This window comes from Pelodiscus sinensis, unplaced genomic scaffold, assembly GCF_049634645.1.
Source record: "Pelodiscus sinensis isolate JC-2024 unplaced genomic scaffold, ASM4963464v1 ctg56, whole genome shotgun sequence".
NCBI lineage: Eukaryota > Metazoa > Chordata > Testudines > Trionychidae > Pelodiscus > Pelodiscus sinensis.
In genome coordinates, this window is record NW_027465934.1 from 729401 (window position 1) to 751149 (window position 21749).

General features: G+C 56.5%; 1 long non-coding RNA gene across 1 annotated transcript; it reads left to right on the forward strand.

The window, feature by feature from the left end:
* The first annotated feature begins 15342 nt into the window (after positions 1-15342).
* Positions 15343-17806, forward strand: LOC142825184 (uncharacterized). Its single transcript, XR_012899638.1, has 3 exons — positions 15343-16007; positions 16308-17160; positions 17461-17806. It is a non-coding gene; the product is annotated as an uncharacterized LOC142825184 (long non-coding RNA).
* Positions 17807-21749: the final 3943 nt, after the last annotated feature.

Consider the following 21749-nt stretch of genomic DNA (forward strand, 5'->3'; position numbering starts at 1 on the left):
ATCTTGTGGGTAAGATCCACAGGGGAAACTGACCAAGAATCTGTAGCTGGTTTTTTGGGACTGGAAAGACCCGTTCGGGGAAGGTGAGATCGGGTTCCGTAACCCCTCACCTGTATGCAGGCCCAGGGCTAACTGTGGCACAGGGAAAGCTGGGGTGCCTGAGGGGTTTTGCTCATGAGGCTTCCTGCTGGCCGGATTGGCAGCCGAAGTGTTCGGTGTGACCGGATTGTGGCCTGTTTGGGAAATGTCTCCAGTCTGGGGCTGTAAGGAGCCCTAGTTTTGAGCAATTTGCCCTGAGCGGTCGCCCTCAGCTGTGCCCAGACCCGGCCCGGTCCGTCACGGGCCAAGGGGGTAACTGTTATCCAAGGTGCAAGCCTCCTGGCAAGGGTCCAAATCTGTCAGTAGGGGCACAAAGGCGGAGCGTAGAAGAGTTTTTATTTACAACTGCTGTAATTGTTTCGTCTCTCTCTGCCAGCCCCTCCCTCTGCATTGCTATAGCACCGTGGTCACCAACCGGTAGATCACAATCAACTGGTCGATTGCAAGGCCTTGACCAGTCGATCGCGAGGCATTTGGGTCCTTCTACCCCCTATTTTCACCCTAAACCTAGAGAAGCCCCACTACCTACCTCCAGCGTAGTACCAGCTTCCCGAGGGGTGGACAGAAGTCCTGCCTGCAGCTTCGCGCCGGTTCAGGAAGTGTGCTGGCTGCTCCACTCCCACAGCACTGTGACATGCTGCGGGCGCTGCGAGGGGGCGGCAGATCTTGGCTTCTTCTGTCATTTAAAAAGTGATCTTGGATGTAAAAAGCTTGGAGACCCCTGCTCTAGCACATGGGGCAAAACGCAGCAAGCGCCTCACATGCAGCTGTGAGGAGAGTGTAGCACATTGTGGAGATTTGAAAGTCTCAATCAGTTACTATGTGATGTCTCTAGGTTTTCTCTTGGAATGTCAATGTATAGACGACTACACGATTAACCAATAAGCCTCAACTTATTGGTCAATCCTGTGGATTACACGCATTCTCCCTTCGCACCTGCTGTCTGTGTCAGAGGCAGCAAGGAGGGAGGAGGCGTGAGCTGATACCTGTGGGAAGCCAGCTTTTAAGTCAGCTTGTCACAAGAGGGCGCGGTTGTACAGTTGATCAGGCTGCACTACACGGCACATTGGGTCAGCTTCACAGAACAAAAAACCCACAATAGCTCAAATATCCCTTTAACATGTTTTATTGCAAGCAATTCAGGAGCAGTTTTAAAAGCGATATATCTGTCTAGTAATTAGCAATTAAAAGGCAGGTTAAAAGCAATGCTTAATTTGAATAGTTAACAGTCTAAATCTAATCTCTAACCCAATTTAGCATCCTAATTCTTAATCCAGTCTAACACACATCCCACTTGCCCTCTGGGGCCGGCCAAAACCCAGGTAATGTTGGTTAATTTGGTTGAGGCGGAAGTCTGACACACTCGTCACCCCAATATGCTGAATCGATGGACTCTAAGTCGTGGGGCAAAATGGTTTGGTATCTATCCCCTTGGCGGGGGCCAGTCAAGTGGGACAATGTCCACTGGTTGCACACAACCTGGGTGGGGTGAGGTCATACCCTCCTCCTTGCTAGTGTGACCACGACCACCCTTGAGGCGCCCTGCTCGCAGCACCCAGTTCTGCTTGCCTCACCACAAGGGACAAACAAGAGAAAGTCCTTGACTAGGTCTCTCCCTTGTCTCCTTTTCTGGGAACGTTGCCTCCTTCTGTACCGTTTTGTCTCCTCGGCTCACATGGTCTTTTCTTGTACACAGTCCTTTCTCTCGAAGTTGTAAACAAGTCCATAATCCTCCAGGGCCCTGACTTGAACCTTAGTATGGCCTCTCTTCAGCTCATGTACTGTTAATTCAGTCATGTCACAAATCATGGCTAGTGTGAATGATTGGCAAGTGCCCCGCAAGCATTGGATCGGCCTGTTCCCCCACCTCTGTGCTGCTGCCTCTGATACAGAGGAAGCAGTATGGTGGGAGGAGGCAGGTGGGAGCTGATATGCATGAGCACTGTGTGTGGTGGCTTTATGGACCCACCTGTCAATCCCCTTGCTGCCTCTTCTAGAGGCAAGAGGGGGAGGCAGGAGCTGGTGCTGGCTTTGCAGAGCTGCCTGCCCGCCCACGCTGCTGCCTGTATCAGAGGTGGGGGAGGGGGAGAGGAGGGCAGGGGAAGCTGCTCCACATTCCATGGAGCCCAAGCGGCAGCAGCTCCTGTCCACGGGGGGACGAGCTCCCTGCGGGCAGATGCTGATCTGGCAAGCAGCCTGTATCTGCCAGCAGTTGGGATGCCTGGTGGACAGGAGCTGCTGCCATCCTGCCCTGTTGCCTTTGTATCAGAGGCAGCCATGTGGGGCTACAGGCAGCTGGTTTGCATAGGAAGCTGGTTTTGAAACTAGCTGCCCTTGTGGCCCGACCCCGCCTGCCACCCCACAGTGAGGCAGCAGCACAGGGTGGCCAGGGGGCTCCCTGGAATGGAGCCGGAGCGCACTGGCTGCCGCCCCTGCCCTCGGGGACTGTGTAATAGTTGTGTAACTGCTAACAGTCGCTGTGGTTACATGAGGATTCAATTACTCGATAGCTAACATCCCTAAGACAAGAGAAGTCCTGCGGCACCGTATGATTTATTGGAACATTGGCTTTCGTGGGCAACGACCCACTTCGTCAGACGCATGGAGTGGAAACTCCAGAGAAGTCTGCCATTTGGAAGTACCTCTTCCTTCTCCCCCCCCCCCCTTTGCTGAATCTATTTCATAGAGGCAGCAAGGTGGGGGGGATTGACTAGTCCACATTACTATCCGATAAGCAAATGCTTTTCAGATACAGCTGGTCCCCGAGTTGCGGGGCGACTTAGGCCTGTTCGCAGTTCAGTGTGTGTGGGGGGAGCTGACTGCAGGAGGTAGGGGGGGTTGGTGGGGGGAACAGACTGGGGAGGGGTTGGGGTGCAGTAGACTGCAGGGGGTAGGGGGGAGCAGAGTGGGGGGGGTTGGCAGGTCCTGACGCCACAGGACAAGCCGGCTCGGCAGTTTGGGGGGGGTCTCTGGGGTGGAGGGGGGGCGAGGGAAGCAGAGAAAGGAGCCGCGGTGGCTTGTGGGAAACGTTCCGTGCCCCAATCCGCAGCTCCCATGGGCTGTTCGGTTGGGCGGATGCAGTGGAAGTGACATCACAGTCCAGCCACTGATCCAGGGGTTGGTCGCAAGCGCATGTCACTCCCAGCGTGAGCGATGCATCTTGGGAGTTGTAGTTCCCACAGTGCGGCCTCCCGGGACGTAGCTCAGTCCGCCACGCCCCAATCATAGCCATGCCCATCGTATTCCAGCCTCTCCCCGCCCCCAACTGCATCCCAGGCCGCCCCCTCAGCGCTACTCAGGCCCCGCCCCTGTCTGCCCGCGCCACGGTCCTCAGTCCCCCCACCTCCTCTGCACAGCCCCCCCTCGAGCTGCAGCCCTCTCCCCCACCCTCCACCCGACCTGCAAGATCCTCCCCCATACCCCCAGTCAATTCAACACCCCCCACCCCAGTGCATGCTCCAGTCCATGCAACACACCCCGCCCAAGCTGCACCCCCCCTTCCCCAGTCCATTCAACACCCCCCACCCAACCTGCACCCCATTCCTCTCACTCTCCAGTCCATTCAACACCCCTAGTCCAATGTACACCCTCATTCCCCGTCCAACCTGCATCCCCTTCCTCTGCCCCCAGGCCATTCAACACTGTCAGCCTAACCCCCCCTTTTACCCCACCTCAATCCATCACACCCCCAGTCCAACAGCACCCCTACTCCCTCTACCTCAGCCCAACCTGCCCCCTCTCGCGCAAGAGGGCTTATCCCTGAGCGGGAGCGTCAAAGTGTTTGCGCAAGAAGCACTGAATTCTTCCATTAGAACGTCAGTGCTCTTGCGCAAATTCAAGCGGCCAGTGTAGACAGCTGGGAAGTTTTTGCACAAGCGGCTGCTTTTGCGCAAAATCTTGCCAGTCTAGATGCACCCAGGTAGAGACCAAAATAGGAAATGAACTTCTGGACTGATCAGCCACTTTGAGACTATTCTTCGCAGTGCTGCTGTCTCCCTTCACAGGACATGGGCAGGTCTGCTGGGTGAGCATCTCCACAGATGTGGTCTTGGGAGCCTTCAAAAAAGTAGGGGACAACTAGCATGGTTGTCGGTTTCATCACAGGCCATGAGCTTCCTTTTGGGTACAAAGAATTCTGCTGGGTCTGCTCTGGAAGGAGACTATTTGGATGTGGGCTCAAAGCGCTCTTCTCCTCTGGTATTTCTGCAGTGCCAGTGGGAGGGTAGAAGCCAGAGGCATACTTCATATGTGAGAAGCGCTTATGCGACATTACGGACTGAGATGCCAACGTGTTCACTTTTCCTAAAGTACTGGATTCAGAACCAGGGGAAAAAGTCAACTATTGGAGACTCCTCCAGTTCTGCGATGAAGAGAGAGAGAAAATGAGACTATGAGCAAAATTACTGCTATAGTCAAGAGCTATTCCAGGTGAGCATCTCCATGGGTTAAGGGCTCAGGAGCCAATGGGAATTATGCAGGTACTCCAGTCACGCAAGGTAGACCAAGGGAGAGTGGTGGTGTGTCCTGGCTGACTGACTCAGTGTCCTTGTAGTGGGACAGATACAGAGAGCAGAGGGGGGAAAAGGCTAAAGGATAGAATTCCCACAGTTAGGGACCGTGGTCAGTGAGAGCTCACGCTGGGTTTTTTTTGTTCCGCACTTGCAGAGGAATCAGTGCGGGGCCGTGGGTGGAGAAGAAACCGTCCGAGATGGACTTGAGCTGCCTGGATGTGATTCTCAGGACACATGAAGGGGCGTCAGCGTTTGGCCTTCTCATGGCTCTGTGTGAGTAAGAGATGCGTGCTTTGAAACCTTCAACCATCCTGGCAGGAGGTTTCTTCTGAGGTAGAGAGCTTCCTGCTGGGGCACGGAGCTTGGTTGCTTGGGGACTGGTGAAGGGGCAGTAGTTGGTTCAACAGAACGTGGATAGAGATTCAAGGCCTCCTTTCTCTCCGCGTTCCTGCACTGGCAGCAGGAGGGGGTGGCCGATTGTGGGAGGCTGCGGTGTGTTATAGGGGAGGAAAAGCGATGCCACGTCCTTGCAGACTGAAACGTAAGTTGTTTGTTTTTCCCGCTTTGCTGGGTTCGGTAGGAAGCGATAAGAAGTCAACCGTCCCGGTGTCCTCCCGTCTGGGGATGGAATGAAAACGAGAACAGCGAGCTCAGGAGCTTGCTCAAAGCAAAGCTGGGAGCGGAGGAGCCATCGCTGATACAGAGATAAGTGTCGGTTCCAGAAATCTCTCAGCTTACAACCCACTAGGTTCTAGGAAGGGAAGTCATGTTTGCTTCGACAGTGTGTCCGAGCGGAGGTTCCCGAGGTGCTTCCTTGGTTGTGAGAGAAATAGGGCTCCCGTTTGTCAGGGGTGCTGGTTTCTCTGGAACACGGAGTCCTACCCAGCAGACGCTTGGCTCGAGGAGGAAGACACAAGGTGGTAAGGTTTCTGACTGCCACTCATGTGTTTCTCTCTTGTTGCTCTCTTGTATTGGCCAATATGTTCTGTCTGTCTGTTCCTGTCTGTGTCTTTGTCCTTGCTCTGCTTCTGCCGTGTCCTTGTACAGCACACTTGCAGGCATTCCAGATGAGCGTCTCCACGGGTTAAGGGCTCAGGAGCCAATGGGAATTCTGCAGGTACGCCAGTCGCGCAAGGGAGAGCGGTGGTGCGTCATGGCTGAGTGACTCAGTGTTCTTGTAGAGGTCCCGTTACAGAGGGGAGAGGGGGAAAGGGCTAAAGGATAGAATTCCCACAGCCACAGACCTTAGTGAGTGAGAGGTTTCTTAGGTTGCGCTGCAGGGGGGGGGGTTTCTGGCGCCTCTCTCGGGTGACGATCCTGGGGGGGTCTTTGGCGCCGCTCTCGGGTCGCACTGCTGGGGGGGGGTCTCTGGCGCCGCTCCTGGGTCACGCTGCTGGAGGGGGTCTCTGGTACCGCTCTCAGGTCGCGCTGCTAGGGAAGGCATCTGGCGCCGCTCTCGGGTGATGCTGCTGGGGGGGGGTCTCTGGCACCGCTCTCGGGTCGCACTGCTAGGAGGGTCTCTGGCACCGCTCTCGGTTTGTGCTGCTGGGGGGGTCTCTGGTGCCGCTCTCTGGTAACGCTGCCGGGGGGGGGGGAGGGTCTCTGGCGCCTCTCTCGGATGATGCTGCTGGGGGAGTGGCCTCTGGCGTGCTGCTGGAGAGGGTCTCCGGCGCTGCTCTCAGGTAACGCTGCTGGGGGGGGGGGGTCTCTGGCGCCGCTCTCGGATGATGCTTCTGGGAGGGTGTCTCTGGCGCCGCTCTCGGGTCGTGCTGCTGGAGGGGGGTCTCTGGCACCGCTCTCAGGTAACGCTGCTGGGGGGGGTCTCTAGTGCCGCTCTCGGATGATCCTGCTGGGGGGGGGGGTCTCTGGTGCCGCTCTCGGATGATCCTGCTGGGGGGCGGTCTCTGGCTTCGCTCTCGGGTCGCGCTGCTGGGGACGGTCTCTGACGCCGCTCTGTCAGCCGACGGTCAGGGCAGTGAGTCCCTTATGACCGGCTGAAGTTCTTTTAAATTGTGCTTGGTTCTGTTACAGCAACTGAAGGAGTCAGGTTAAAGCTTAAACAGTTACTATTTTATTGTTACAGGGTAAACTTAGTTGTTAAATGCTACTACTGTGTTACAGATAACACAGCCACTACAAAGGACAGGACAGAAATTACACTAATAAGTCACTTACAGGTACCATGAAACCCTTTTGGTTCTCTGAGCTCTTATTAAATGCATGCAAAATACACATAGCAGGTATATATTCTCACCCCTGCGTTCCAGACTTGGCGTGGCCAGCGTCTTTCTCTCAATCCCTCGGGAAGAAGTAGGGCGAGGTTGGGCGTCCCACAGACCTCGGGAGACAATCAATACCTGCCAGCAGGTATAGATGATTGGAGCTCAAATGGGGTGGGCTGCTGAACCTCTTTATACCCCTTGGGTCACATGGGCTTCTTCCTGGTTTCAAGTGGCCAATTAGGAAAAATGGCTTTGAACACCAAGTTTCCCACGAAGGGTGCAAAGCATAATTTACACCTGGGAAAATGCAGACAATGGGCACCTCTGGTATGTGATGGGCGAAGATTCCTCTCCTGAGACAGTGCAGGCGTGTCAATTACTGGTACAAGCCATCAGGGCGACGGGAGCCCCGGGTCATCAGCTAGCCCATTTACTGTCTGGTTTCTGTTTATGGTAGAGTCAGGGACAGGCAGCACACCTGTGTTCCCAGGGCATCAAAGGCTGACTGCCTTTCTCTTGCTCTCTGGGGGGGGGGAAACAAGATGGGGTTTGTGGAAAAACAAGATGGGGTTTGTGTCTGGCTACACGCTCTCAGGTAATGCTGCTAGGGGGATCCCTGGCGCCGCTCTCGGATGCTGCTGCTGGGGGGGGGGGGGTCTCTGGCGCCACTCTCAGGTCTTGCTGCTGGGGGGGGTCTCTAGCACCGCTCTCGGGTAATGCTGCTGGGGGGGATTCTATGGAGCCGCTCTCAGGTGATGCTGCTGGGGGGGGTCTCTGGCACCGCTCTCGGATCGCGTTGCGGGGGGGGGGTCTCTGGCGCCGCTCTCGGGTCGCGCTGCGGGGGGAGGGTCTCTGGCGCCGCTCTCGGGTCGCGCTGTTCGGGGGGGAGTGTCTGGCTCCAATCTTGGGTGATGCTGCTCTGGGGGGGTGTCTCTGGCGCCGCTCTTGGGTCGCAATGCTGGGGGGGCGGTCTCTGGCATCACTCTCGGGTGATGCTGCTGGGGGGGGTCTCTGGCGCCACTCTCAGGTCGCGCTGCTGGGGGGGTCTCTGGCGCTGCTTTCGGGTCACGCTGCTGAGGGGGGTGGTCTCTGGCACCGCTCTTGGCTCGCGCTGCTGCGGGGGGGTCTCTGGCACGACTCTCGGGTGATGCTGCTGGGGGGGGTTTCTGGCGCCGCTCTCGGGGCGTGCTGTTTGGGGGGGAGTGTCTGGCTCCAATCTTGAGTGATGCTGCTGGGGGGGGGGTCTCTGGCGCTGCTCTCGGGTTGTTCTGATTGAGGGTGTCTCTGGCGCCTCTCTCGGATGATCCTGCTGGGGGGGGTCTCTGGCGCCGCTCTCGGGTTTCGCTGCTCGGGGGAGGGCTCTAGCACCGCTCTCCAGTCGCGCTCCTGGGGGGGGGCTTTGCAAGCGGGGCCGGGTACTAAAGGCACCAAGCAGCTTGCAGAATCACGGAGAACAAAGGTCATGAGGTCGGGGGTTGGTTGAGACCCTTTGGACCAGAGGCAGGGGGTCCAGGCTGCCAAATGTGTCGCGGAGAACCTCCATCTATCAGACGTGGCTTCCTCTCGGCGCTTGCAGAACTGAGCAGCTAAAAGTGTTAGAAGCCAAATCAGAGCGGCTCGTGTGTGTGTCAGAAACGGCTACAGGGAGCCAATTGCGACGGCAGCTGTTTGTGACGTCACACGGGCCCCGGGACTGTGGCGTCATCGAGTAGCCGCTGAGAATTCAGGAGTCCATCTGCTGCTCTGTGAACCGACATGGACCGGCCTCAACCCCACCAGCTCTGCTTTCCCTGGCTCTCCCCCCCGTGCCTCAGTTTCCTCCTCTGCAATCACCTCATCCCCTCCCCTGGACCTGGCACCTGCCTCTCGCTCCCCAGTGGGACCCAGGCTGCGCTTCAGCCCGGCAGCAGAACCTTGGACTCTGACTCCATAGTCTTTTAGTCCAGTTCTTATAGGAATTTCTTCCTAGGCCAGTCTATGGGAATTGCTGCATCATGCTGATGTCCAGGGTGGCTGCCAGGTGCTCGTCAGTGATCTCATCGGGTGGATCTCCAGTACTTGGTTTTCTCCACTTGACACCTTTTGGTTGCACTGGCACCTGACACCTTCTTCAGCCCTTTGTTGCTGCATTCTCAGGCTGGCACCTCTCAGAACCATTCATTCATCGTCCAAGCACTCTTTCTTACGTACATTCCCTAATGAATGTTTCCCATACAGTATTTTGCATAATAATACAAGAGTTGTAGTTACAAAAAGTTACAAAAGTTTCTGGGTGGCATTTCTTAAAACATTCTCTCTCTGAATGCTGAGTTAGTTACTGTTATAGTTACAATGCTTCACTTTGCAATTAGGGTTAAGTGCTTCACAATGCTTTGAAGAGAACGGTTGTCAATTGTGTAACAGTAAGGTTGAGCGTGCCCTGGCACACAGAGAGGGGAGCTGTTTCTGGCTACATAGTAGTATATTTTTAACAGTTTGAAGTTACATGACCTAATATTACATTCCTAAACAATTATATTCTAGGGGGGCAAAAATGTTTAGATTTATAATTAAACAATCCTAACATAATAATAATAATAAATCTAAACACTTATCAAGCTTGATAACACTAAATCTAAACACTTTCACAAGAATAAATCTAAACACTTCTATGCTTCTTCTACTTAACAAACTTATCCTACTTAGACTTTTAGTTGTGGGGAACAAATTCTGGGGAGTCACTTCCACTCGGGGGAATCATTTTTAATACTTGAATATGTTATCCCTACACTAAGGCTGATCATAATAGACTGTTCTGTCCGCGAATGGGCTGAGAGTAAAGGGCGTGTTCGGAATCTGTGGCGCCCAATCTGAGGCTGTCCGAGGTGAATCTTAACGGACTGCTCCGTGCGCCAATGGGCGGTGACTAAAGGCGTGTTCTGGGGCTGCTGGCGGCCAATAGGTTGTCCGGGGTGGCTTATAACAGACTCTTCTGTCCGCGAATGGGCTGTGACTAAGGGGCGTGTTCTGAATCAAAGGCACCCAATAGGCTGACCCGGCTGCATCTTAACGGACAGCTCTGTCTGCGAATGCGGTGTGACTAGGGGGAACGACCTGCCACTGCTCTCGACCAATAGGCTGTCCGGGGTGGATCTTAATGGACTGCTCTGTCCTCGAATTGTCTGTGACTTAGGGGTGTTTCCTGGCTGTGTGCCAGCCAATGGGCTTTCGGAAGACAGCCTTGGCGGAGGATAGTGTCGCCCAATGGGCTGTCAGCAAAGGGTATCCTGGCTCTGGTTCGGCCAATGGGCTGTCGCAGGGGGGCGTTATCTGACTGGGCGGCCGGCGCCGCCATGACAGGAAGGTCCAGGAGCGCGCGGGGGCGCGAGCGAATCCTGGGTCCGAGTGCGAAGCTGCCCCGCCCCCAGCCCGCCCCTTGTTGGTGTCTGGCCCGGGGGAGGAGGGGGCGCATGGAAAGGTGGGGGAGCGGGCTGGGGGTGGGGTGTCTGGCCCGGAGGAGGAGGGGGTGTGAGAGCAGACTGCACGGGGCGGAGAGGAGTTTGGTGGGGTGGGGGAGCAGACTGCACGGGGCGGGGAGGAGTTTGGTGGGGGGGGGGTCAGACTGCACGGGGCGGAGAGGAGTTTGGTGGGGTGGGGGAGCAGACTGCACGGGGCGGGGAGGAGTTTGGTGGGGTGGGGGAGCAGACTGCACGGGGCGGGGAGGAGTTTGGTGAGGGGGGGGTCAGACTGCACGGGGCGGAGAGGAGTTTGGTGAGGGGGGGATCAGACTGCACGGGGCGGAGAGGAGTTTGGGGGGGGAGCGTTTGCCGCGGGGGTCTCCTCTCCCGAGTGAGGGCGGGGCATCAGCGGCGGACGCTGCCGTCTCTGAGGCAGGAGCCCCGCCCAGCAATGGGGCGGGGCGGGGCGGGATGAGGGGGAGTAGGGAAAGTAGCCGCCGTGGCTTGTGGGAAACTGAGTGCCGCTGTCCGCAGCTCCCATCGGCCATTGCAGGGCCAGGGCAGGCCCGGCGCTGTTCGGTTGGGTGGGTGCAGCGGAAGTGACATCACAACGCGGCCATTGACCAGGGAGCGACGCGGTTGGTCCTGGGACTTGTAGTTCTCATAGTGCGGCCTCCCGGGGCATGTCGCAGTCCGCCCCGCCCCCCGGCATAGCCCCGCCCAGCGTGTTCCAGCTTCTCCCCGCCCCCAACTCCATCTCAGGACGTCCCCGCAGCGCTACTCAGGCCCTGCTCATGTCTGCCCGCGCCCTCTGCACAGCCCCCCCCGCCCGACCTGCACCCCCTTGTCCCACCTCAGTGCATTCCACAATCCCAACCCAACCTGCACCGCCTTCCCCACCCCCAGTCCATTCTTCACCCCCTGCCCAATCTGCACCCCTTTCCCCACCCCCCAGTCCATTCTGCACCCCCTGCCCAACCTGCACCCCTTTCCCCACCCCCCAGTCCATTCTGCACCCCCTGCCCAACCTGCACCCCTTTCCCCACTCCCCAGTCCATTCTGCACCCCTGCCCAATCTGCACCCCTTTCCCCACCCCCCAGTCCATTCTTCAGCCCCTGCCCAATCTGCACCCCTTTCCCCACCCCCCAGTCCATTCTGCACCCCTGCCCAATCTGCACCTTTCCCCACCCCCCAGTCCATTCTGCACTCTCTGCCCAATCTGCAACCCTCTTCCCCCACCCCGCAGTCCATTCTGCACCCTGTGCCCAATCTGCACCCCTTTCCCCACCCCCCAGTCCATTCTGCACCCCCTTCCCAATCTGCAACCCTCTTTCCCCACCCCCCCAGTCCATTCTGCACCCCCTTCCCTGACCACCAAGTGTATTCAACCCCTCCCCTGCCACCCAAACTGCCTCTCGTGTGTTTCTCTCTTGTTGCTGTCTCGTATTGGCCAGTACGTTCTGTCTGTTTCTGTCTGTGTCTTTGTCCTTGCTCTGCTTCTGCCATGTCCTTGTACAGGACACGTACAGGCATTCCAGGTGAGCATCTCTACGGGTTAAGGGCCCAGGAGCTAAGGGGAATTCTGCAGGAACGCCAGTCGCGCAAGGGAGAGCACGGGAGACCAGTGGTGCGTCATGGCAGACTGACTCAGTATTGTTGTAATGGACCCGATACAGAGGGGCGGGGGTGGGGGGTCTAAAGCAGTGGTCTCCAACCTTTTTACACCCAAGATCACTTTTAAATGACAGACCAAGCCAAGATTTACTGCCCTGCCCCTTCCTTGAAGCCCCGCTCTCTCTATTCTCCTCCTCTCCATCACTTGCTGTCCCCAATCCTTATACTGCTACTTTTCTTTAAAAAAAAAAAAACACAATTCTTCTGTAGAATGAGGTTTTTCCAACATTTGGCCTGTCTAGACTGGACCAAATGTCAGAAAAAAAAACCCTTCTTTTGGAAGCCACCTTATTCCTTGGGGAAAGAGGAATATAGGGGTGACCGAAAGAGCCTGATTGTTCTTCCACTAAAAAAGCGGAAGAACAAACGCAACCCTGGATGCAGAAGAGTTTTTCTGAGATATCTCCAGAATCCTGAAAAACTCCTGCAGTCTAGCCAGACCCCCGCTGGGTTGAGACAGGATGTGTAGTCTCTGCGGTGGGAATGAGGGATTTGGGTGTGGGAAGGGGTAAGAGGTGCAAGCTCTGGGAGGAAATCTGGATGGAGGAGGAGGTGGAGAAGGGGACACTGGCTCGGGGAGGGGGCTCCAGGCTGGGCGGTGTTGGAATACTAAGCAAGTCACAGGCTTGTGGATGTGAGAATGCAGGAATTTGGGTTGGGGTATGTGAAGGGCTCAGGGCAGGGGGTTCCAGTGTTTGATAGGCTCAGATCTAGGGTCTGGGGAAGGGGGAGTGCAGGAGTGGTTGTGGCCGGATGGGGGCTTGGCCCCAATTGGGGGTTTGTTGGCCAAGCTCCATTTTTTAATAAAATACTATGTTAAGCACAAAAAGTTTCTGCATTGTCTTTATTTATGAGAATGGCAGGGAACCTGCCTTGAGTCAGGGGTCACTGACCATAGAAAAGTCCTTTGGGAGCAGGGGACACAATACTGGGGAGGGGTGCTAGTGGGTTCTGGGACAGGGAACAGGGTGCCAGTGGGGGCAGGGGAGAGGGGGCAGGGTGCCAGGACACGTTTCTGCAGCAGGGGACAGGGTGCTGGGGGGGGGACAGGTTTCTGTAGTGGGGAAAGCAGGGGGACAGGTTTCTGCAGTAGGAGACAGGGTGCCAGAGGGAACCGGTTCCTGCAGGGGGGGCAGGGTGCCGTGGGACAAGTTCCTCCGACCCGCGCTCCCTCCGGACTGACCCCAGGGCAGCCAGGCTGGAGTGAAGAGAAGCGGCTGCCCGGAGAGCTGGTCATGGCGCTCAGCCAGGGTGCACCAAGCTCCACGTGGGCAGGCGCAGAGGAGAAGCCGCCGATCAGCTGGAGCGCGGGGCAGCGTCTTTCTTCTGAAAGCCACAGTCAGCTGGCTTGGGTGTTTCAGCCCTCCAGACGTCCCAGCTCCCACCATTCCTTGCAGCTACACACCTGTGTTGTTGCTCGGTGAGTAGCTGCTTCTCAAATGAGGAAATCTAATGTAACTGTACTGCGCACGCATGCAGTTCAGAGAGGGCTGAAGAGCTACTCTTAGAGCCTCAACATCTACCGGTAGATCGTCATCTATTGGTTGGTGACCATGGGGCTAAAGGCTAGAATTCCCGCAGCCACAGACCTTAGTGAGTGAGAGCTCACGCTGCGCTTTTTCTGCGGAATCACTGCGGGGCCGTGGGCGGAGAAGAAACCGCCCGAGATGGACTTGAGCTGCCTGGACGTGATTCTCGGGACCCGTGAAGGGTCCTCAGCGTTCGGCCTTGCCATGGCTCTGTGTGAGTAAGATGCGTGCTTTGAAATCTTCAAGCGTCCTGGCAGTATGTTTCTTCTGAGGCAGAGGGCTTCCTGCTGCGGCACGGAGCCTGGTGGCTTGGGGATTGGTGAAGGGGCAGTAGGCGGTTCAACAGAGCGTGGATAGAGATTCAAGGCCTCCGTTCTCTCCGCGTTCTTGGAGTGGCAGCGGGAGGGGGTGGCCGATGGTGGGAGGCTGCGGTGCGATGGTGGGAGGAGGAGCGATGCCGCGTCCTTGCGGACTGAAAAGCTAAGTTGTTTGTTTGTTTTTTCCCCTCTGCTGTGTTCGGTAGCGAGCGATAAGAAGTCAACCCTCCCGGTGTCCTCCCGTCTGGGGATGGAACGGAAACGAGAACAGCGAGCTTGGGAGCTTGGTCGAAGCGAGGCGAGAACCGTCCGGCTGGGAGCGGAGCAGCCATCGCTTACCGGGAGATAAGTGTCGGGTCTCGAAATCTGTCAGCTTACGGCTCACTCGGGTCTAGGAAGGGAAGTCACGTTTGCTTAGACAGCGAGTCCGAGCGGAGGTTCCCGAGGAGCTTCCTTGGTAGTGGGAGAAACAGGGCTTCCGTTTGTCAGGGGTGCTAGTTTCTCTGGAACACGGTGTCCTTCTCAGCAGACGCTTGGCTCGAGGAGGAAGACGCAAGGTGGTAAGGTTTCTGACTGCCTCTTATGTGTTTCTCTCTCGTTGCTCTCTCGTATTGGCCAATACGTTCTGTCTAGCTGTTTCTGTCTGTGTCTTTGTCCTTGCTCTGCTTCTGCCGTGTCCTTGTGCAGCACACTTGCAGGCATTCCAGGTGAGCATCTTCAAGGGTTAAGAGCTCAGGAGCCAACGGGAATTCTGCAGGTACGCCAGTCGCGCAAGGGAGAGCGGTGCTGCGTCATGGCTGACTGACTCAGTGTTCTTGTAGAGGGCCCGATACATAGGCGAGAGGGGGGAAAGGGCTAAAGGATAGAATTCCCACAGCCACAGACCTTAGGGAGTGATAGCTAACGCTGGGCTTTTTTGGCAACCCTTGCAGAGGAATCAGTGCGTGTCTATTGGCGGAGAAGAAATAGTCTGAGATGGATTTGAGCTGCCTGGACGTGATTCTTGGAACACGTGAAGGGTCCTCAGCGTTCGGCCTTCCCATGGCTCTGTGTGAGTAAGAGGTGCGTGCTTTGAAATCTTCAAGCGTCCTGGCAGTATGTTTCTTCTGAGGCAGAGAGCTTCCTGCTGGGGCACGGAGCCTGGTGGCTTGGGGATTGGTGAAGGGGCAGTAGGCGGTTCAACAGAGCGTGGATAGAGATTCAAGGCCTCCTTTCACTCCCCGTTCCTGTAGTGGCAACGGGAGGTGGTGGCCGATGGTGGGAGGCTGCGGTGCGATGGTGGGAGGAGGAGCGATGCCGCGTCCTTGCGGACTGGAACGCTAAGTTGTTTGTTTGTTCCCCTCTGCTGTGTTCGGTAGCGAGCGATAAGAAGTCAACCCTCCCGGTTTCCTCCCGTCTGGGGATGGAACGGAAACGAGAACAGCGAGCTCGGGAGCTTGTTCGAAGCGAGGCGAGAACCGTCCGGCTGGGAGCGGAGCAGCCATCGCTTACTGGGTGATAAGTGTCGGGTCTGGAAATCTCTCGACTTACGGCCCACTCGGGTCTAGGAAGGGAAGTCACACTTGCTTAGACAGCGAGTCCGAGCGGAGGTTCCCAAGGTGCTTCTTTGGTAGCTCCCGTTTGTCAGGCCTTCCGTTTGTCAGGGGTGCTGGTTTCTCTGGAACACGGTGTCCTTCTCAGCAGATGCTTGGCTCGAGGAGGAAGACGCAAGGTGGTAAGGTTTCTGACTGCCTCTTATGTGTTTCTCTCTTGTTGCTCTCTCGTATTGGCCAATACGTTCTGTCTGTTTGTTTCTGTCTGTGTCTTTGTCCTTGCTCTGCTTCTGCCGTGTCCTTGTACAGCACACTTGCAGGCATTCCAGGTGAGCATCTTTAAGGGTTAAGAGCTCAGGAGCCAACGGGAATTCTGCAGGTACGCCAGTCGCGCAAGGGAGAGCGGTGGTGCGTCATGGCTGACTGACTCAGTGTTCTTGTAGAGGGCCCGATACATAGGCGAGAGGGGGGGAAAGGGCTAAAGGATAGAATTCCCACAGCCACAGACCTTAGTGAGTGAGAGCTCACTCTGGGCTTTTTCGGCCACCCTTGCAGAGGAATCAGTGCGGGGCCGTGGGCTGAGAAGATACCGTCCGAGATGGACTTGAGCTGCCTGGACCTGATTCTCGGAACACGTGAAGGGTCCTCAGCGATCGGCCTTCCCATGGATCTGTGTGAGTAAGAGGTGCGTGCTTTGAAATCTTCAAGCGTCCTGGCAGTATGTTTCTTCTGAGGCAGAGAGCTTCTTGCTGGGGCACGGAGCCTGGTGGCTTGGGGACTGGTGAAGGGGCAGTAGGCGGTTCAACAGAGCGTGGATAGAGATTCAAGGCCTCCGTTCTCTCCGCTTTCTTGGAGTGGCAGCGGGAGGGGGTGGCCAATGGTGGGAGGCTGCGGTGCGATGGTGGGAGGAGAAGCGATGCCGCGTCCTTGCGGACTGAAAAGCTAAGTTGTTTGTTTGTTTTTTCCCCTCTGCTGTGTTCGGTAGCGAGCGATAAGAAGTCAACCCTCCCGGTGTCCTCCCGTCTCGGGATGGAACGGAAACGAGAACAGCGAGCTCGGGAGCTTGGTCGAAGCGAGGCGAGAACCGTCCGGCTGGGAGCGGAGCAGCCATCGCTTACCGGGAGATAAGTGTCGGGTCTCGAAATCTGTCAGCTTACAGCTCACTCGGGTCTAGGAAGGGAAGTCACGTTTGCTTAGACAGCGAGTCCGAGCGGAGGTTCCCGAGGAGCTTCCTTGGTAGTGGGAGAAACAGGGCTTCCGTTTGTCAGGGGTGCTGGTTTCTCTGGAACACGGTGTCCTTCTCAGCAGACGCTTGGCTCAAGGAGGAAGACACAAGGTGGTAAGGTTTCTGACTGCCTCTTATGTGTTTCTCTCTCGTTGCTCTCTCGTATTGGCCAATACGTTCTAACTGTTTCTGTCTGTGTCTTTGTCCTTGCTCTGCTTCTGCCGTGTCCTTGTGCAGCACACTTGCAGGCATTCCAGGTGAGCATCTTCAAGGGTTAAGAGCTCAGGAGCCAACGGGAATTCTGCAGGTACGCCAGTCGCGCAAGGGAGAGCGGTGGTGCGTCATGGCTGACTGACTCAATGTTCTTGTAGAGGGCCCGATACATAGGCGAGAGGGGGGGAAAGGGCTAAAGGATAGAATTCCCACAGCCACAGACCTTAGTGAGTGAGAGCTCACGCTGGGCTTTTTCGGCCACCCTTGCAGAGGAATCAGTGCGGGGCCGTGGGCTGAGAAGATACCGTCCGAGATGGAGTTGAGCTGCCTGGACGTGATTCTCGGAACACGTGAAGGGTCCTCAGCGATCGGCCTTCCCATGGATCTGTGTGAGTAAGAGGTGCGTGCTTTGAAATCTTCAAGCATCCTGGCAGTATGTTTCTTCTGAGGCAGAGAGCTTCTTGCTGGGGCACGGAGCCTGGTGGCTTGGGGACTGGTGAAGGGGCAGTAGGCGGTTCAACAGAGCGTGGATAGAGATTCAAGGCCTCCGTTCTCTCCGCGTTCTTGGAGTGGCAGCGGGAGGGGGTGGCCGATGGTGGGAGGCTGCGGTGCGATGGTGGGAGGAGGAGCGATGCCGCGTCCTTGCGGACTGAAAAGCTAAGTTGTTTGTTTGTTTTTTCCCCTCTGCTGTGTTCGGTAGCGAGCGATAAGAAGTCAACCCTCCCGGTGTCCTCCCGTCTGGGGATGGAACGGAAACGAGAACAGCGAGCTAGGGAGCTTGGTCGAAGCGAGGCGAGGACCGTCCGGCTGGGAGCGGAGCAGCCATCGCTTACCGGGAGATAAGTGTCGGGTCTCGAAATCTGTCAGCTTACGGCTCACTCGGGTCTAGGAAGGGAAGTCACGTTTGCTTAGACAGCGAGTCCGAGCGGAGGTTCCCGAGGAGCTTCCTTGGTAGTGGGAGAAACAGGGCTTCCGTTTGTCAGGGGTGCTGGTTTCTCTGGAACACGGTGTCCTTCTCAGCAGACGCTTGGCTCAAGGAGGAAGACGCAAGGTGGTAAGGTTTCTGACTGCCTCTTATGTGTTTCTCTCTCGTTGCTCTCTCATATTGGCCAATACGTTCTGTCTAGCTGTTTCTGTCTGTGTCTTTGTCCTTGCTCTGCTTCTGCCGTGTCCTTGTACAGCACACTTGCAGGCATTCCAGGTGAGCATCTTCAAGGGTTAAGGGCTCAGGAGCCAACGGGAATTCTGCAGGTACGCCAGTCGCGCAAGGGAGAGCGGTGCTGCGTCATGGCTGACTGACTCAGTGTTCTTGTAGAGGGCCCGATACATAGGCGAGAGGGGGGAAAGGGCTAAAGGATAGAATTCCCACAGCCACAGACCTTAGGGAGTGATAGCTAACGCTGGGCTTTTTTGGCAACCCTTGCAGAGGAATCAGTGCGTGTCTATTGGCGGAGAAGAAATAGTCTGAGATGGATTTGAGCTGCCTGGACGTGATTCTTGGGACACGTGAAGGGTCCTCAGCGTTCGGCCTTCCCATGGCTCTGTGTGAGTAAGAGGTGCGTGCTTTGAAATCTTCAAGCGTCCTGGCAGTATGTTTCTTCTGAGGCAGAGAGCTTCCTGCTGGGGCACGGAGCCTGGTGGCTTGGGGACTGGTGAAGGGGCAGTAGGCGGTTCAACAGAGCGTGGATAGAGATTCAAGGCCTCCTTTCACTCCCCGTTCCTGTAGTGGCAACGGGAGGTGGTGGCCGATGGTGGGAGGCTGCGGTGCGATGGTGGGAGGAGGAGCGATGCCGCGTCCTTGCGGACTGGAACGCTAAGTTGTTTGTTTGTTCCCCTCTGCTGTGTTCGGTAGCGAGCGATAAGAAGTCAACCCTCCCGGTTTCCTCCCGTCTGGGGATGGAACGGAAACGAGAACAGCGAGCTCGGGAGCTTGTTCGAAGCGAGGCGAGAACCGTCCGGCTGGGAGCGGAGCAGCCATCGCTTACTGGGTGATAAGTGTCGGGTCTGGAAATCTCTCGGCTTACGGCCCACTCGGGTCTAGGAAGGGAAGTCACACTTGCTTAGACAGCGAGTCCGAGCGGAGGTTCCCAAGGTGCTTCTTTGGTAGCTCCCGTTTGTCAGGCCTTCCGTTTGTCAGGGGTGCTGGTTTCTCTGGAACACGGTGTCCTTCTCAGCAGATGCTTGGCTCGAGGAGGAAGACGCAAGGTGGTAAGGTTTCTGACTGCCTCTTATGTGTTTCTCTCTTGTTGCTCTCTCGTATTGGCCAATACGTTCTGTCTGTTTGTTTCTGTCTGTGTCTTTGTCCTTGCTCTGCTTCTGCCGTGTCCTTGTACAGCACACTTGCAGGCATTCCAGGTGAGCATCTTTAAGGGTTAAGAGCTCAGGAGCCAACGGGAATTCTGCAGGTACGCCAGTCGCGCAAGGGAGAGCGGTGGTGCGTCATGGCTGACTGACTCAGTGTTATTGTAGAGGGCCCGATACATAGGCGAGAAGGGGGGAAAGGGCTAAAGGATAGAATTGCCACAGACCTTAGTGAGTGAGAGCTCACGCTGGGCTTTTTCGGCCACCCTTGCAGAGGAATCAGTGCGGGGCCGTGGGCTGAGAAGATACCGTCCGAGATGGAGTTGAGCTGCCTGGACGTGATTCTCGGAACACGTGAAGGGTCCTCAGCGATCGGCCTTCCCATGGATCTGTGTGAGTAAGAGGTGCGTGCTTTGAAATCTTCAAGCATCCTGGCAGTATGTTTCTTCTGAGGCAGAGAGCTTCTTGCTGGGGCACGGAGCCTGGTGGCTTGGGGACTGGTGAAGGGGCAGTAGGCGGTTCAACAGAGCGTGGATAGAGATTCAAGGCCTCCGTTCTCTCCGCGTTCTTGGAGTGGCAGCGGGAGGGGGTGGCCGATGGTGGGAGGCTGCGGTGCGATGGTGGGAGGAGGAGCGATGCCGCGTCCTTGCGGACTGAAAAGCTAAGTTGTTTGTTTGTTTTTTCCCCTCTGCTGTGTTCGGTAGCGAGCGATAAGAAGTCAACCCTCCCGGTGTCCTCCCATCTGGGGATGGAACGGAAACGAGAACAGCGAGCTCGGGAGCTTGGTCGAAGCGAGGCGAGAACCGTCCGGCTGGGAGCGGAGCAGCCATCGCTTACCGGGAGATAAGTGTCGGGTCTCGAAATCTGTCAGCTTACGGCTCACTCGGGTCTAGGAAGGGAAGTCACGTTTGCTTAGACAGCGAGTCCGAGCGGAGGTTCCCGAGGAGCTTCCTTGGTAGTGGGAGAAACAGGGCTTCCGTTTGTCAGGGGTGCTGGTTTCTCTGGAACACGGTGTCCTTCTCAGCAGACGCTTGGCTCGAGGAGGAAGACGCAAGGTGGTAAGGTTTCTGACTGCCTCTTATGTGTTTCTCTCTCGTTGCTCTCTCGTATTGGCCAATACGTTCTGTCTAGCTGTTTCTGTCTGTGTCTTTGTCCTTGCTCTGCTTCTGCCGTGTCCTTGTGCAGCACACTTGCAGGCATTCTAGGTGAGCATCTTCAAGGGTTAAGAGCTCAGGAGCCAACGGGAATTCTGCAGGTACGCCAGTCGCGCAAGGGAGAGCGGTGGTGCGTCATGGCTGACTGACTCAATGTTCTTGTAGAGGCCCCGATACATAGGCGAGAGGGGGGGAAAGGGCTAAAGGATAGAATTCCCACAGCCACAGACCTTAGTGAGTGAGAGCTCACGCTGGGCTTTTTCGGCCACCCTTGCAGAGGAATCAGTGCGGGGCCGTGGGCTGAGAAGATACCGTCCGAGATGGACTTGAGCTGCCTGGACCTGATTCTCGGAACACGTGAAGGGTCCTCAGCGATCGGCCTTCCCATGGATCTGTGTGAGTAAGAGGTGCGTGCTTTGAAATCTTCAAGCGTCCTGGCAGTATGTTTCTTCTGAGGCAGAGAGCTTCTTGCTGGGGCACGGAGCCTGGTGGCTTGGGGACTGGTGAAGGGGCAGTAGGCGGTTCAACAGAGCGTGGATAGAGATTCAAGGCCTCCGTTCTCTCCGCTTTCTTGGAGTGGCAGCGGGAGGGGGTGGCCGATGGTGGGAGGCTGCGGTGCGATGGTGGGAGGAGAAGCGATGCCGCGTCCTTGCGGACTGAAAAGCTAAGTTGTTTGTTTGTTTTTTCCCCTCTGCTGTGTTCGGTAGCGAGCGATAAGAAGTCAACCCTCCCGGTGTCCTCCCGTCTCGGGATGGAACGGAAACGAGAACAGCGAGCTCGGGAGCTTGGTCGAAGCGAGGCGAGAACCGTCCGGCTGGGAGCGGAGCAGCCATCGCTTACCGGGAGATAAGTGTCGGGTCTCGAAATCTGTCAGCTTACGGCTCACTCGGGTCTAGGAAGGGAAGTCACGTTTGCTTAGACAGCGAGTCCGAGCGGAGGTTCCCGAGGAGCTTCCTTGGTAGTGGGAGAAACAGGGCTTCCGTTTGTCAGGGGTGCTGGTTTCTCTGGAACACGGTGTCCTTCTCAGCAGACGCTTGGCTCAAGGAGGAAGACACAAGGTGGTAAGGTTTCTGACTGCCTCTTATGTGTTTCTCTCTCGTTGCTCTCTCGTATTGGCCAATACGTTCTAACTGTTTCTGTCTGTGTCTTTGTCCTTGCTCTGCTTCTGCCGTGTCCTTGTGCAGCACACTTGCAGGCATTCCAGGTGAGCATCTTCAAGGGTTAAGAGCTCAGGAGCCAACGGGAATTCTGCAGGTACGCCAGTCGCGCAAGGGAGAGCGGTGGTGCGTCATGGCTGACTGACTCAATGTTCTTGTAGAAGGCCCGATACATAGGCGAGAGGGGGGGAAAGGGCTAAAGGATAGAATTCCCACAGCCACAGACCTTAGTGAGTGAGAGCTCACGCTGGGCTTTTTCGGCCACCCTTGCAGAGGAATCAGTGCGGGGCCGTGGGCTGAGAAGAAATAGTCTGAGATGGAGTTGAGCTGCCTGGACGTGATTCTTGGAACACGTGAAGGGTCCTCAGCGATCGGCC